Source organism: Rhinatrema bivittatum, chromosome 2 (assembly GCF_901001135.1).
Source record: "Rhinatrema bivittatum chromosome 2, aRhiBiv1.1, whole genome shotgun sequence".
Taxonomy (NCBI): Eukaryota; Metazoa; Chordata; class Amphibia; order Gymnophiona; family Rhinatrematidae; genus Rhinatrema; species Rhinatrema bivittatum.
In genome coordinates, this window is record NC_042616.1 from 433,704,087 (window position 1) to 433,717,860 (window position 13,774).

The 13,774-nt window shown below is 47.2% G+C and overlaps 1 protein-coding gene across 3 annotated transcripts in view; it reads left to right on the plus strand.

The window, feature by feature from the left end:
• Positions 1–13,774, plus strand: part of CDH12 (cadherin 12) — a 2,479,035-nt gene that overhangs the window by 922,724 nt on the left and 1,542,537 nt on the right. The gene's annotated exons all lie outside the window — the stretch shown is intronic.

Genomic DNA, 13,774 nt, shown 5'->3' on the forward strand with positions numbered 1-13,774 from the left:
ATCTCTAAAAACTAAATAGGTTTTGTGTTTTAAAAAACATGTGATTGAATTATCTAACTGATTCATTTATTTCTAGTAACTTAAGCTCTTTTTATGAGGTCAAATAAGTTATCATTGATGCTCAGCATATTTTATAACTACAAAGTAACTCATTCTTCAAGAGCTGTGAATTTCAGCATTTATTAATATCTCCTTATATTTGTGAGCCTTTTTATGGAAATAATCTCATATGCAGAATATGAATAACAGTAACATGCTTTTGCTAGCATTTTGTTTGAGTACATAACATATCAACTGCTTAATTTATTTCTGATTTTGTTGTAATTTTGTATACAGATATTGTACATACAATTTTAAATATAAATATTTTGTTATGATGATAATTATTTTACCATGACTATAATAAAATGTATCACATCATAGAAGCTTTGTTTTATGGGAGAATGTGGAAACATTGCTAAAGTATGTATACAAATATTTGTGTTCTAAAATCTTGAATGTATATTAGGCACGTGTACCAAAAACATTTTATATTTTTAGTTCATTTAAAGGTCCATTTTCAAAGGTCCATTTTCAAAGGTCCATTTTCAAAGTGGTATGTGTGACAAAACTGGGAGATGAATATGCATCTAGCATATGTGTGGGTCCACCTGATTTTATAAATCTGCCACCAACATGCGCATATCTTGCATGGGGGGAAAAAAAGGTGGAATGAGGGTAAGGCCAAGAGGTATATGCTCATATGTAGCTTCCAGGTCCATTTCAGCCCAAAGTTACTTCTGTTATAAATAAAGTATAAGTCTGAATAAAACTATTTCTAGTCATATTTATTTATTTATTTATTTTTAGGTTTTTATATACCGGAAGTTCCTGTATACAATACATATCACTCCGGTTCACAATTAACAGAGAAAACTATCGCCGGGAAGGCGGTTTACATGGAACATACATGGAACATGGAACATATCGAATAAACTATAATAAAGTACAATCTAATTTAAAACAACTGAAATAAACTTATAGGAATTGCTTGAATGGTCTGGGTTAATTGGAGGAAATACCAGCTAAAGAACCAGGGGGGGTCTGCAGGACATAGCTCTAGATTGGGGAACTGGTGGATGAATTGGTTAAACTGGTCATTTCCTTGACTCACAATGTTATAAAATTCTCTCACTTGTATGTGTAAATACCGACATTTCTCTACTGTTCATGTGCATGCTTAAAATTAGGAGCACACACACTAGCGTCAGGCCTATTTTTTATAACATGTGCATGTACCTGCGCACAGGATATAAAATTTCAGCACATCTTTGCTGCACATTCATGTATATGCACACTTTTTAAAGTTCCCATCTCTATGTTTATTTTGGCCCAGTTCATTTACTGAACCAAAATAAACATTTCAAAAACATAGTGAAAAAAACAAAAATAAAATAGGACCTCCACAGAGCCCTCCAACTTCCCTTTCACCCCCTCCCAAGAAACCTGTGGGGCCTGGGCCTACTGAGCTAGGTATCAAGCCAGGTAGGTTGCACCCTGAGCCCCATCAGACTCCCTCTGCCTCTGAAAATTCTGCATGTCCAGGCCTACCAAACTGGGCTGAGCTAAGACCATCCATCCCTTTCACCTTCCTTCCCACTCCCCAAAGTATCTGTAAGAACTGTGGACCTCCCCAGCCCCACTTACCCCTTCCATGGGGGTCTCTGAGCATAAAAGGGGCAGAAGGAATGTCTACTTACTCCTGCCCTACTGCAGTTATTTTAAAAATGGTGTTGTCCAGTCCTGAGGCCAGCACTATAATGACATAAAAATGGTGCCCATTTCAGTGCCAATACGCACTATTATGTTGTATGGCCAAATGTTTACATACAATATATAACTCAAAAAAGCGCAGCACGACAATTCTTATGGAAATTGTGAGTCAACTAAATACTCAAAAACCAACCACTAATTTCCCAATCATCAGATCAATATATTGACGCTTACAAATTGACCATCATAATAGGCATCATTGTGTAATGCTATATAGCTTTTTTTTCTCACTCTGCCTTACACATAATCATCGGTCAGTCCCAGAATATGAACAAAACTTTTTTTAAAATATTTTTTAGTGTGCTCCGTGAACACTTCATCCGTGAGATTAAAATAATCATCAATTTTCCTTTTCATTACAGTTCATGAATTAAATGGTAACTTATCTGGAAGGTTGTCCATGTATTATTTCACATGAAGCTGTCAGCCACTTGTGATTTCCATGCCTGAATTTATCATGCTGTTAGCCAATTGCGATCTCTCTGCCCGACACAGTACTGTGTTTCAGACTCTATGCATGTCCTTTATCAAGGGCTCCTTCTGCGTCAAAAAACAAAATTTGAATCCATTATTTAAAATATTCGATTACCAACCTTGTTACTCAGATTGCTCCGAACAGTCCTTACTATAACAACGGCATGGCGTATCTCGGCGATATTTCCACAATTCCTTTCCGGTCGCCTCCGGATGTTACATATACCCGATACGGTTACTTAAGTCACAGTCACATCGCTCCTCCCTCCCCAGCTTTTTAAATAAGGGAATTCCATTCTATCACACTGTTTAAACCCATAGGTGTCACCGTGTGCACCCTAAATATCCATTGTTGTTCACGAAGATTTAATCCTGCATTAGGGTCACCACCTCGTGGATTTAAGGGAACACAATCCAAAATACGCCATTGTAGATCTTGAAAAGAATGGTTTTTTTCCACACAGTGAGCCACCATGGGTGTTAAATTTTTTCCCGTAGTAATACAGCTTCGATGTTCAATAAGTCATACACGTATGGTACGTTTTGTCCTTCCTATGCTCAGCCCAGTTTGGTAGGCCTGGACAAGTCTGTTCCATTTGGAACAAACTGAAAATGGTCTTTTTAGGTTTGGATGTGCCATTCGTTTATAATGACTGCACATCCCTAATATACAGTAGGCACTTCTTCAACTAATTATGATTGTTAAGTAAAATGTATTAATGAGTACAACTGGTGAAATTCTACATTGCAGGTTATTCAGATATCCTGACAGTTCAGAGGTAAATATTCAAAACCATGAAATAGATAAAGTTATCCACCTAGTAAGCCAGATAAATTATCGTGGATATTTAGTGGATAATTGTCTTGCCAAATATACTTAAACAAGTTATTTAGGTATACATAGCTGAATACCTTTGAAACCTATCAGACTTGTTGAACTTTGCCAGTTATGTTTTAAATTTATCAGGGGATGTGCTCATGGATAAATTTAACCTTAACTGGCTATATTAAAAAAAACATAGCTGGCTTTATAGCGATTCTAATTTTACAAAAACAAAACCAAACTTGTGAATCTTCCAAGCTGATACTCCATCTCTTCACCTCAGTGAAACAAATGTTGGCCCTGCTGGCTGAGTCTCTTTCCCACCAAGCCTTCCCCCCCAAAAAAAAAAAAAAAAAAAAATTCCCAATAGCTTGCAGGCCTATAGGCCTGAAAAGCCTCCCCCTTTTCCCTAATTCACTAAATAAAATTGGAGGCAGGTCCTTGCTTGCTGTGATTAGGGAGAGTTCTGTGTGTGCGAGGTGGGATCAGGTAGCATTGATAGGGTATGAAGTGTTTCTGGTGGGGACCTGCCTGACGATTCTATTTAGAAAAATTGCGTTGGAGGGGTGAGAGTGAAGTGTTTTGGGCTTATATGTCTGCAATGTTTTTTTCTTTTTTTTTTAATCAGAATCAGTACTGAACAGGCTGTATTCTTTGAACATGTTCCCAGATAACTTTAACCCTACTCTTGGCCATCTCTTGAGTTAACCAAATGATTTATTCAGCTAACTCCTAATATTGGAATTGGGTGGATAAGTTATATGGCTACCTTAACTGCATCCTGAATTGCCCCAAAATGCCTCTCACCTTTTCAGATAATGATTTGTTTGGCAAAAATGTATTCAAAACTCGACATTTATCCGGATAACTCAAAAGTTATCCAGATAAATGCCTTTGAATATTGTCCTCTCAGTCTTTAGCTCTAATAAAAATTCTCACAGCATCTGGGCTAAAAATTCATCTTTCATTTCTGTTTGAATTATTCAAGAATTATCAAATTAATGAAATTTCACCCAGAAAATACTTTAAGGGCCACTTGAGAAGCACACATTCAACCATAAATATGCATGGAGGTAAGCAAATCATTGACAAAAGAAATAGATATTATTCACATGTCAGCTTAAGGAAATAATGCTGCAGTAAGCAGTAGGGATGTGAATCGTTTTTTGACGATTTAAAATATCGTCCGATATATTTTAAATCATCAAAAATCGTTAAAGGCGATATATAATAGGAATTCCCCCGATTTATCGTCAAAAATCGTAAATCGGGGGAAGGGGAGGGCGGGAAAACCGGCACACTAAAACAACCCTAAAACCCACCCCAACCCTTTAAAATAAATCCCCCACCCTCCCGAACCCCCCCAAAATGTCTTAAATTACCTGGGGTCCAGTGGGGGGGTCCCGGTGTGATGTTCCACTCTCGGGCCACGGGTTGATAGAAATGGCCCTGGCGCTACCTTTGCCCTGTCCTATGACAGGGCAAAGGTAGCGCCGGCGCCATTTTGGTTCCTGTCCCCCGACGTCACGAGCGTAGGAGATCACTCCCGGACCCCCGCTGGACCCCCAGGGACTTTTGACCAGCTTGGGGGGGCCTCCTGACCCCCACAAGACTTGCCAAAAGTCCAGAAGGAGTCCGGGAATGACCTCCTGCACTCGAATCGTGTTGCCGTAATGCAAAATGGCGCCGGCCGTATGGCCATATTGCCGTACTGCAAAATGGCGCCGGCCGTATGGCCGTATGGCCGGCGCCATTTTGCATTACAGCAACACGATTCGAGTGCAGGAGTTCATTCCCGGACCCCCGCTGGACTTTTGGCAAGTCTTGTGGGGGTCAGGAGGCCCCCCCAAGCTGGCCAAAAGTCCCTGGGCGTCCAGCGGGGGTCCGGGAGCGATCTCCTACGCTCGTGACGTCGGGGGACAGGCGCTACCTTTGCCCTGTCATATGACAGGGCAAAGGTAGCGCCGGCGCCATTTCTATCAATGCACCCGTGGCCCGAGAGTGGAACATCACACCGGGACCCCCCCACTGGACCCCAGGTAATTTAAGACATTTTGGGGGGGTTCGGGAGGGTGGGGGATTTATTTTAAAGGGTCGGGGTGGGTTTTAGGGTTGTTTTAGTGTGTCAGAGAGTGGAAGATCACACCGGGACCCCCCCACTAGACCCCAGGTAATTTAAGACATTTTGGGAGGGTTCGGGAGGGTGGGGGATTTATTTTAAAGGGTTGGGGTGGGTTTTAGGGTTGTTTTAGTGTGCCGGTTTTCCCGCCCTCCCCCGATTTACGATTTACACGATATTTAAAAAAACAAAACTGCGACGATCCGATTCCCTCCCCCCCCAGCCGAAATCGATCGTTAAGACGATCGATCACACGATTCACATCTCTAGTAAGCAGCTTCTTTATTTCATGAATCTGAACACTTACAAAGTTCAAGACATTGTTTTATATAGTTTAAGAACTGCTTGAAGTGTTGTCTTTTGCCCTAAGTGAGTTTCACTTAGCCCTGACACTGGGGTCTTCGCAAGCTAGCACTAGAGGGACAGGTACTGGAAGACGTTTCTCTCTCACCCGCTGTTGGGAATAGTTTAGTGTTGAGTGCAAGGCTTGGAAATAAGTCATTCCATTTTGGTTGACTGTTGGCAAGTGCAAGGTCTTGCTACTTGCCCACCCTAATTATAACCCTCTTTTATAACTTTAGAGCTTTTGTGGGCAGCCATAAAGTGACTTGAAATTTATTTAATGTCTAAGATTGATAACATTTTATCAGCAACAGAAGAATTACATTTGCAAGTGAGTTTTCACTCACAATTAATTCTAGATCAAGGGGGGAAAAGTGGAAATTAAACTATATAGTTTATTGCAAAATTGTAATACTGCTCTGATTAGAGATAATGAGATTTTACATTGTGAAACAGAAAACAAGATTAATTATTCTAGAGGATTGAATTTGTGGGTTTTTAATTTACTTATTTATTTTTTTCCTAAGTCCTCTATGGTTTCACTTTTGGATATGTTGAGGAAATATTAGATAGAAATGTTGACAGTTTCTTTCAATGGTATTCCTCCTCTAATGAAGGTTTCTTAACTTCCTGATAGGAGTGTAGAACCCTGTTCACATTTGTCAGCTAAATCTGAATTGTCCTTAGATAGTTTAGACAACATTTCTTCAGGAATCTCAGAAGTTTCATCAAAAGCAACATTATTGGTAACATGTGCATTGGAAACTGACAAGAATTGGACTTTTACCCCTAGATTTAATAAATGCTATAAATATAGTGGAAATAGCGCCTGTGATAAAAGGGGCATGGTTAGGCTAATTACCTTGCTCCCGTATCACATAGGCAATTGCGCTATTTTTCACTTTGCATGCTGATTAATACATTGCAGGGGAGAGAGAGAGAGAGCTAGAGACAGTCTGGCCCGGATTTTAAAAAGGTTACGCAAGTAAATCCCAGGGATTTACGCACACCAGGCCTATTTTAAAAGGCCCGGTCATGCACGTAAATCCATGGGATGCGCGTATGTCCCGGAGCATCGGGGAGTGGGCAGGGTGGGGCGGTCTGGGGGCAGTACAGGGCTAGAGGTCCTCGGCACAGCGGCCATTTGCCACTTTGCCGGGGGATCGTGTGCAGGCAGAGTCACGGTGCGCACTACTTGCGCCTGCCTCCAGGCAAGCGCAACAGGTAAAATAAAAATTTGGGGGGTTAGGTTAGGGCTAGGGGAAGGGGTAGGAAGTTCAGGCTAGGGGTTAGGGAAGTTCCCTCCCAGGCCTCTCCGAAATCGGAGCAGCTTGGGAGGGAACGGGGGAAGGCAGCGGGCATCAGCAAGCACAAGTTGCACAATTGTGCACCCCCTTACATGCGCCGACCCCCAATTTTATAACATGCGTGCACCTGCATACGCATGTTATAAAATTGCGCATCCATGTGTGCGCGCTGGGTAGCGTGCACACATGGACGCACGAGCGCAACTTTAAAAATTCTACCCCTCTCTGTATAGAATCAGTATGACACTCTGTATATGTACCACTGTAAAAGGAAAACTTTCAATTGGGGTGTGATTCGGAAGGTGGTGTTGGGAAAGAGTGTTTTAGTGGACCCTTGGGCCGGCCTGTGGGAGACTGGAGAAAGATGGACTATAGTAGAGATGTGAATCGGAACCAGTATCGGTTCTGATTACGGTTCCGATTCACATCGTGAAATTTTTATCTTGCAGTCCGATCGGGTTTTTTTTTTTATCGGCTGCACCCGAGCCGATAACCAAAAAATATAGCCGACTCTTTAAAATGAGTATGTTAGTATCCCCCCACCCTCCGGCCCCCCCCCCCCAAAATTTTTTTTAAATACCTGGTGGTCCAGAGGGGGTCCCGGGAGCATTCTTCCGCGCTCGGGCCGTCGGCTGCCAGTAAACAAAATGGCACCGATGGCCCTTAGCATGTGACAGGGTAACCGTGCCATTGGCCGGTCCCTGTCACATGGTAGGAGCAATGGACGGCCGGCGCCATCTTTAAAAATGGCACGGGCCATCCAGTGCACCTACCATGTGACAGGGGCCAACCAATGGCACCGATAGCCCCTGTCACATGGTAAGAGCAAAGGGCCATCGGCATCATTTTGATTAGTGGCAGCCGACAGCCCGAACGCGGGAGAATGCTCCCGGGACCCCCGCTGGACTACCAGGTATTTAAAAAAAATTGGGGGGGGTCCGGAGGGTGGGGGGATACTAACAAACTCATTTTAAAGGGTCAGGTTGTGTTTTTAGGTTGTGTCCTTTCTTCCCGCCCCCACTAAATTAATCGTGGGGTTTCCTATCGCTATCGGGGACCCCCCGATATCTGACAATATTGAAAATATCAGACGATATTTTCAATCGTCAGATAAACGATTCACATCCCTAGACTATAGTCTCTTCTAGGGACAGGCCGGGAGGCAGATACCAGGCAGGAGGTGGACGACGATCTTCACCCTGGAAGCTGGTACTCCCCTGGGAGGAGCCTGTAGGAGCCCAGCCGCTGGGACTTAGGAGATTGACCCTGGAAGCCGGTACTCCCCCGGGAGAAGCCAGTAGGAGCCCAGCCACTGGGACTTAGGTGATCGGAGGCTGGATCCAACGCAGGGCTGATACTGGAACTGAAGCAAGACAGGTTACTGGAACTGGACTGGTACTGAAGCAAGACAGGTTACTGGAACCGGAGCTGAAGCAAGACAGGTACTGGAACCGGACTGGAAATTAAGCAAGACAGGTTACTGAAAGCAAGCAGGAACTGAGGCAGACTCGAGAGCCGGAGCACAGTGAGTCTCAGGCAGGAACGGAGTTGCTTGGGCAAGCACACTCCGGGGCTCGGAGCAACTGAGAACCGCAAGGAACCCTGTTGCAAAGCAAGGCTCTAGTATCCGCGGCGGCCTTACATAGGCCACCGCGTCTGACGACAGGTGTAAGGCGGAGTCTTCTGTGGCGGGAAAAGGCCTTCATAAGTGCAGCTCCTTCGCGCGCATGTGCTCCTAAGAGGGCGGCGTCCCTCCCGCGGGAATGCCGTGAAACTGGCAAGAGACTCCCCAAGGTGGAACGGGACCATGGAGGTAAGGGCCAGGTCTCGACACTCGCGACCGAGACCATAACAGTACCTCCCCTCTTAAGCCCCCTCTTAGCAAGCCTGGGTTTACCTGGGTGGTCTTGATGGAACCTCTATAGTAACTCCTTATCGAGAATGTTGTGGGTGGGTTCCCATGTGTTGTCCTCAGGACCACAGCCCTCCCAGCCAATCAAACTCCCACCGGCGTTGATGGAATCTTACATCGAGGATTTCCCGGACTTGGTAAGTGATATCTCCTGGCACCGATGGGTCCTGGGAATTGGGAGCCCGGGGATGGTACCTGGAAAGAATGAGAGGCTTCAAAAGTGACACATGGAAAACGTTGTGTACATGCATAGAGGAGGGTAAGCGCAAGTGATAGGAGACTGCTCCTACTAGCTCAGAAATGTGAAATGGTCCACAAAATCTAGGGTCAAGTCTTCAGGAAGGAATTCGAAGTTGCAGATTCTTCGTACTCAGCCAGACGCGATCCCCCGGGAGAAAAACGGGCGCTGGCTGGCGATCACTGTCTGCCCACATCTTGGCAGACCGGGCGGCCTTATGCAACTTCCTTTGGATGGATGCCCAAAAGGCAAGCAACTGGCGGGCAGAGAGTTGTACTGCCGGCAGTGCACTAGGGTCTGGCGAGGGCAAGGGTGGCCGAAGTTGCTTCCCATAAACTGCTAAGAAGGGGGAACTTCCAGTGGCTGAGTGTGTATGGTTGTTGTATGAAAATTCCGCCCATGGGAGTAACTTGGCCCAGTTATCTTGTCTTTCATTTACGAATGAGCGTAGGAAAGTCTTCAAGGTCCAGTTTGTTCGTTCTGTCTGCCCTTTCTGAGGGTGGAATGCAGGCGAAAGACTGAGTTGTACCTTGAAGCACTTACATAAAGCCTTCCAATAGCGGGCGGTGAATTATGGACCACGGTCTGATACTATATCCTGGGGAAGACCATGGAGTCGAAACACATGTTGGGCGAACAGTTCAGCCAACTCTGGAGCTGAAGGTAACTTCGGTAGAGGGACAAAGTGCGCCATTTTGGAGAACTGGTCCACGGTCACCCAAATGACCGTGTTTCTGTCAGATACTGGGAGGTCCACCACAAAATCAGTGGAGATATGCGTCCAGGGCTCCACTGGGATTGGCAAGGGCTGTAACAGACCTCTAGGTCTCCCGGCAAGCGGCTTCTGTAATGCACAGGTAGGGCAGGAATCCACAAAGAGACACACGTCTTGTCTTACCGTCGGCCACCAGTAGTACCGGTTTAAAAGGTCTAGGGTTCTGGTACAACCTGCATGACCTCCAGTGAAGGATTCATGGGCCCAATCCAAAAGAGCCCTACGAGTGCAACATGGGACGATGGTCTTTTCTTCCGAGTTTACCGAGGTTGTTGCTAGGCACACCTTCTTGGGTCTAGGATGTACTGTGGCGTCTCTGGAGTCTCCTTGACCTCAGTGGATCGGGACAGGGCGTCTGCTCGTACGTTCTTAGAGCCAGGATGATATCGTAGAGTGAAGTTAAACCGGTCAAAAAACACCCTCCTGACTCCCCCAAGACTTACCAAAACTCCCTGGTGGTCCAGCGGGGAGTCCGGAACCATCCCCTGCACTCTCACACTCTCGGTGCTGGTTTCATCATGGCGCCTAGCCTTTGTCACAGGGGCTACCAGTGCCATTGGTCAGCCCCTGTCACATGGCCATCGGCGCCAATCATGTGACAGGGGCTGACCAATGGCACCTGTAGCCCCTGTGACATAGTATGGGCAAAAGCTATCGGCACCATTTTGAGTACTGGCATCAGATGGCCGGAGTGCAGGAGGTCACTCCAGGACCCCTGTTGGACCCCCAGGGACTTTTGGCCAGCTAGGGGGGAGCCTCCTGACCCCCACAAGATTTGCCAAAGTCCAGCGGGGGTCCGGGAGCGACCTCCTGCACGCCGGCAGTCCGATGCCAGTACTCAAAATGGTGCCGATTGCCTTTGCCCTCATTATGTCACAGGTACTGACGGTCGGCCCCTGTGACATTGTGAGGGCAAAGACGATCTGCTGCCAGTATTCAAAATGGCACCGATAGCTTTTGCCCATACTATGTCACAGGGGCTACCGGTGCCATTGGTCAGCCCCTGTCACATGGTAGGAGCACAAGATGGCACCAATGGCCATGTGACAGGGGCTGACCAATGGCACCGGTAGCCCCTGTGACATAGTATGGGCAAAGGCTATCGGCGCCAGGATGAAACCGGCACCAAGAGTGTGAGAGTGCAGGGGATGGTTCCCGGACTCCCCGCTGGACCACCAGGGAGTTTTGGTAAGTCTTGGGGGGGTTCAGGAGGGTGGGGGGTTTGTTTAAATTTTTATTTAGGGGGCCGTATAATTCGGCAAAGATTCGTGTATTCGTGGGGAATCGCGATACGTTTTGCTTCCCCACGAATACTACGAATAGTGCAATATACGTTGCGGATCGCCAATACGGCGAAAATGAATGCACACCCCTACACTGCACTGGCTCCTTTCCGAGTGAGCGCAGTTAATGGAGCCACAATGCGCGAGTAGTTGGGAATAAAGTGTCTATAAAAATTCACAAAGTCAAGGAAGCATTGCAACGCTTTAAGGCCTCTTGGCTGAGGCCAATTCTTAATTGCAGCAACTTTCTCCAGGTCCATTTGGAAGCCGTCTGCCGAAACTATGTAACCCAGGAATGGCAGGGAGGTCTTTTCGAAAGAGCACTTCTCCAGCTTGGTATACAGGCTGTGCTCCCTAAGTAACTGGAGTACTTGGCGAACATGCTGGCGATGCGTAGGCAGGTCACGGGAAAAGATCAAAACATTGTCGAGGTAGACGATAATGCAGGTATTCAATAGATCACGTAGCACCTCATTCATCAGGTGCTGGAAGACTGCTGGGGAGTTACGAAGACCAAAAGACATTACGAGATACTCATAATGCCCGTCTCTGGTATTGAACGCGGTCTTCCACTCATCCCCAGGGTGGATTCTAACCAAATTGTAGGCTCCATGCAAGTCCAGTTTCGTAAAGACTCTTGCGCCTTGAAGCCTATCAAGAAGATCCAGAATTAACGGGAGTGGGTAGAGGTCCCGCTTAGTAATAGTGTTGAGTCCTCGGTAGTCGATACACGGCCTCAAGGAGCCATCTTCCTTACTAACAAAGAAGAATCCTGCCTGGAGGGCGACTTTTACGGGCAGATGAAGCCCTTGGCCAGGTTCTCTGTTATATACTCAGACATTGCCCGGGTTTCAGGCAATGACAAAGGTACACTCTACCACGGGGAGGCGTGGTTCCAGGTAGCAAGTCAATAGCGCAGTCATACGGGTGGTGCTGCGGGAGGATCTCCGCCTTTGTCTTTGTAAAGACATCCATGTAGTCCTCATACGGAGCTGGAGGACCGAGTGCAAAGTGCAGGAGCAAGAGTGCTGGAGGCTTGGGCACCTTCATACAGTGCGAGAGGCAGTAGGAACTCCGCCTGGTAATCTGCAGAGTATCCCAATGAATCGTAGTCGAGTACTTCTGGAGCCACGGCAGCCCTAAGACCACGTGGTGGACAGCCCTCTTCAAAATCAGAAAGGCTATCTCCTCCATATGGATTGCCCCGGTGCGGACAGTAATGGGAGCTGTGGAAGTCAATATTTGACCTGGCAGGAGCGTACCTGGATGGAGATAATCCGAAGTGGACCTTCTCGTCTCTGCGTAGGGATCTGCAGTTGGGAGACCAAGTCTTCATGCATAAAGTTACCCCCAGCTCTGGAATCCAGGAATGTGAGGGTTTCCAAGGACCCTCCAGGGAATTCCAAGGTAATAGGCAAGGTGCACTGGGGAGCGGTGGTACAGCCCAGGAGGAGCTCCTCTCAACCTCCTAGGTTCTGGAGTTTCTCGCATGCTCCTGGCAGCGTGACAAAAAATGGCCCTTCTGCCCGCAAAACAGGCACAGGCCCAGCGACCAACGACGTTGTCTCTCCTCGATGGAGAGGGGGGAACACCCCAACTGCATAGATTCAGAGGCAGGGATGTCAGAACGGGAGGACTTTGAAGAGGTTAGTGGACGTGAAGAACCAAGAGCTGGACTGTTCTTCGTGGGACGAGACTCTCGCACTCTCTGTTGTAGGCGGCGGTCGATCCGAGCGGCCATGTCAATGAGGGCATTGAGATCGTCCGGGAGGTCACGGGCGGCAATCTCATCCTTAATGCGCCCGGACAACCCCTCCAAGAAGATAGCCTTAAGGCTACCATCCTGCCAACCCACTTCTTGGGTAAGAGTCCTAAATTCCATAGCGTAGTCCGCCAGGGGGCGAGACCCTTTGCGAAACTGTAGCAAGTCAGCCTGGCGGGCCGGCTCGTCAAAAGCTTGCCGGAAGTTGGAGACAAACTGCTGTAAATCCTCTAAGGAGGAGTCGTTATGCTCCCAAAGGGGGGAGGCCCATACCAAAGCCTTCCCATCAAGCAGGGAGAGGATATATGCCACTTTAACAGAGTCCATGGGAAACTGCTGGGGCAACAGGGAGAACAGTATAAAACACTGGTTCAAGAACCTCCGGCAGGTCCTGGAATCTCCAGCATAGCGAGAGGAGGCCGGAAGCTGGGTCACAGGTAAAGCTGCATCCTCGAGTACCGGGCCTACAGCAGGCGCGGACCAAGTATCCCTGGCATTCATTCGGGTGGCAAGTTGCCCAACAGAGCCGGCAAGGACATCCAGGTATTGCTATTGTTGTTGTAGTTGCAGAGCCAACCCGGGGGTCCTGGTACCTCCGCCGAGTTCATGGCCTTGCAATCTGTTGGGAAAGAGTGTTTTAGTGGACCCTTGGGCCGGCCTGCGGGAGACTGGAGAAAGATGGACTATAGTCTCTTCTAGGGACAGGCTGGGAGGCAGATACCAGGCAGGAGGTGGACGACGAGCTTCACCTTGGAAGCCGGTACTCCCCCGGGAGGAGCCCGTAGGAGCCCGGCCGCTGGGACTTAGGCGATCGGAGCCTGGATCCAACGCAGGGCGGATACTGGAACTTGACTGGAACTGAAGCAAGACAGGTTACTGGAACCGGACTGGAGCTAAAGCAAGACAGGTACTGGAACCGGACTGGAA